This window comes from Octodon degus, unplaced genomic scaffold (assembly GCF_000260255.1).
Source record: "Octodon degus isolate 3935 unplaced genomic scaffold, OctDeg1.0 scaffold00010, whole genome shotgun sequence".
NCBI lineage: Eukaryota > Metazoa > Chordata > Mammalia > Rodentia > Octodontidae > Octodon > Octodon degus.
In genome coordinates, this window is record NW_004524586.1 from 3,250,606 (window position 1) to 3,254,482 (window position 3,877).

The 3,877-nt window shown below is 41.0% G+C and overlaps 1 pseudogene; it reads right to left on the reverse strand.

Moving 5' to 3' along the window:
* Positions 1 to 2,838: 2,838 nt before the first annotated feature.
* Positions 2,839 to 3,022, reverse strand: LOC101560393 (annotated as a pseudogene).
* Between the last annotated feature and the right edge of the window lie 855 nt (positions 3,023 to 3,877).

Below are 3,877 nucleotides of genomic sequence, written 5' to 3' on the forward strand. Positions count from 1 at the left end.
TCCTGCCTCAGCCTCTGGGATTCTGGGATTACAGGTGTGCACCACCATGCCCGGCCTTACCCCATTCTCTAATACCTACTGTTCTCCTAAGTACTGCATGAAGGTAAGGGGACTCCAATAATGACTGAGATTGAACTTTTTGGCAACTAGAGAAAAGAGAGACTTGAGATAGACTTAAGTTGACATCAAGAAAACAAAGATTGTAAAACTTTTTGGACACATGGATTTTGTGTATCAAATAGAATCTGCTCCATGTGTAAGTATTTGGAATAAAAGGCAGAATATAACAGGAACTGAGGGCTATAGTGCCTCTTCGATAAATTATGATTTCTTTTAGAGTATGGTGGTCTCTTCTCCACACCTTTTCCTAGCTGAACAGAGGGATATTTAACTAGTGAACACAGTTAAATAGAGAAGAGGCTTTCTTCCACTTCATAATGAGAAGCACAGTAGCAAATAACCGCACATGTAGTAAATATTTACATGTCACTGGAATGTTATTAAAGCATTGTATATTAATTCCTTCTATTTTCTGTAGTCGTATGTCACATTTGAACATAGCCTACAATCCTTTGTGCCTAAACTCTGGATAATGGAGGCCGAACACACTGCTGTTGTCATGGCGGCGCCCGGGGCACAGATCAGCTCGTTCTACCCTTGACTCACTGGCGTCTTTCCTAGCTAGCATTTTCCCTCTTGTTGTACCATAGGCATGGCACAGGCCTCTGCACAATTTCTAGTGTCTCTTTTATCAAAAAGAAAGAAACAAAGAAAAAGAAAGAAAGAAAGAAAGAAAGAAAGAAAGAAAGAAAGAAAGAAAGAAAAAAGAAGAGTTCTTTAGGCGTCGAGACCTTTCTACGTGTCATCTGCATTTCCCGGATTCTAGAGCCCTTGAGGAGAACAGATGTTCAGTGTTCTGGACTTCAGTGTGTCTTGCAGTCCATGTTAAGTCTCTTGATTTCCAGAGACTCTGCTTCTACATTTGTTATTGTATATGGGCGTGTTTAGTATGTCATGGAAGATATTTTTATATCTAATTGCCAATTCACATTTTATTTACAGTAGGCAAAATTTTAATTTGTTTCTATTTCCAGTAGGCTTCTAAAACCTTTTAAAGATAAGATAATTCAGCAAAAACTAAACTTTTTTTTAATGTGAAGATTGACTATTGCAGGATGAGCAATGGATTTTAAAACAATAGAAATTGTCGCACACTTTGTGTCTGGGTTGGGAAATATTTGAAGTGTCCAGAGATTTGTGTCACCATTTTATGTGCTGAGAGGTTTTATGTGAGAATGGCATACCTATCAAAAGTTTCTAGCTTATCTTTTCTCTTAATTTTTTTATTAAAATGTTCAATACTTAGTAGAAATATATAGAAATGTACAAAGAAAACCTGATAAGTCTCCACCCTGCTAATTATTTCCACTCCTTATTGTTTCTTAAAGGATTCTTGTCCACTTTCTTTCATACTTATGCAGGATGTACATAAATAATCCTTTTTTGCGCACGTAGTAAGACACCTGTTTCAGGGCTCCCTGCCACAGATTCACCCTGCTGCACCCGTGTCCCCAGCTCTCTTACCATGTTGTGCATGTTATTCTGCGGTAGCCTGGCCTCGTCTCACTCTGTGAACAGACGCCCTCGGGTTTCTGGAATATACTTTACTTGCACACGCAGGAAGCCCAGGGACACGCCCTCAAACTTACGCCTCCAACTCCAGCCCTCATATCAATGACTGACAAATATTTAAAGAGTACAGTTCTACTTATTGTTCCCCACATCAGCGTAATGCAGTCGTGCCAGGTAACTTTGTGGCTTAGTCTTGTTTTTGATACCAAACATAATTCTGTGTACTTACTACATATTTACCAAAAGTAGGGTTTCTGCGTGAAAGTTGAGTCCACTTAAGTGAGGCAAAGCTTTGCTCTACAATAGTGAAATAAAATGTGGAACTAGATATATGAAGAGGGACTTACTGGAGGAAACAGGCAAAATAATTTTGGTTCTTTCTTTTGACAAGAATTTACTGATCCCTTATAATATACAGGATCTTTGTAGGCTTAGCATTCAGTAGAGAGCAAGATGGAATGGCCCCTGCTGCCACGAAGCTGGGGGTGGACAAGATGTTTATTTATTTCTTTATTTGGTGGCACGCTGTATCGAGGATTGAACCAGGGTCCTTGCGCTTGCCAGGCAGGCGCTCAGACCATGGAGCTATCTTCCTAGCCCCACAAGGAATGAGATCTTAAGCAATAATCTCAAAGGTGAACCTTGGCATGTTGGATAAGTGCTCCATAGAGCACATAGAGAGTACTCTGCAAGGATACAACCAAGAGCCTAACTTTATTTTATTTATTTTTTTAAATTTTCTGGTATTTTATTAATATAAACTAATGATCTTGCACTTAAGTATGACTGTGGTTATGTGTTGACTCCAAGTAAGCATAGCTATTTGTAAGGGATTCATCACAAATATACTCTGCACAGAACTAAAAATGTAAATAGAAATGACAAGACAGTGACACTTTGGACATGACCACCTTACAATAAAAATGGAGTCTGAGATTATTTACACTCACACCAACCTTTGTAGAGGCTGAATATTACCAGCATAAGGGCATGCTGTGACCACAGACATCTTTTCATACTTCCCAACAGTTTTACATTTTAGCTATAAGGGTCAGTTACTAGAGCCCAACTTGCTCTTGACAAGCAGAACTTTCATGTCCATTCAATCAAAGAGTCTCTTACACCTTGCTGGGCCTATTCATTTACAGGTAGGCAGGAGAAACTGTAGCCAGGTTCCAGCATATGTTTATACAGGATGTCCCATCTTCATATACGGTCCAATTTCTTCAAGGTAAATGGAGTGACTCGCAGCAGGGCTACGTAGATGAGGAAGTTCCGTACGGAGGAAATCACATCCTCGCGCATCTTCCGTTTCATCTCTTGAGGGTCCAGCTTCGGCGCGAGGCCCTCGTTCCGAAACATCTTCACTCTGCAGCAGCACCTTCCAGCTGCTGCGCTTTGCCAAGAGCCTAACTTTAAAGGGGAACAACTTTTCTGGAAAAATGACAGGTATTAGAAAAGAATTAGTATCCTAAAGTTTGGTTTATGTACATAAATGCCAAGCATTCATTCTAAATAATTTTATTTTTATACTTACTTGAAATTACTAGATTTTTGTTTGTTTGTTTAGCTCGGACTCATAGTGATCCTCCTGTTTTCAGCTTCCCCAGTGCTGCGATTACAGGCATGCGCCACCATGCCTGGACTTGGTCACTGGCTCAGCATGCCTGGGGTGGGGTCTGGGGGGGATGGGGGTGGGGGGTGGAGCCAGCGTGGCGTGTGCCAGGGATCGAACTCCAGCCCCTGCATTGCCAAAACAGGCACTCAGTCTGCTGAGCTATGTCGCTGGCCCTGAAATTACTAGATTTGAAACTGAGTTTTGTTTCAACTAACAGTGATTACAAAACAGCGTTTTTATTTTTGTGAATTCCTAATTCTTTTCTTTTCTACTGTGTTCTTTGCTCCTCCTTCTTGCATCTTAAAAACTGTGACAATATTGGCCGGATGGCAGTCTTAGATTTCCCAGCTCCGTCCGTCCGTCTTCTGGCCTGTGTCTGGTCTCGTGTTAGAAGGTGGTCTTTCGTGAAGTGGTGACAGTGTCACTTAGAACACTTTGATAGGAGCAAGAAATCTGTAAGGATGAAAGATGGTCGCGTTCAAAGGAGAGATGCCTGACTTACGGCTCCGGCATGAGGGGATTCAGGCATCAGGAGGTTTTGGACCCCACCACCACTTTGTTAAAAAAAACAACACCACAAAAACTTGGAAATAATTTTAACAGAGTTGGGTCTATGAGTTAAAGCAT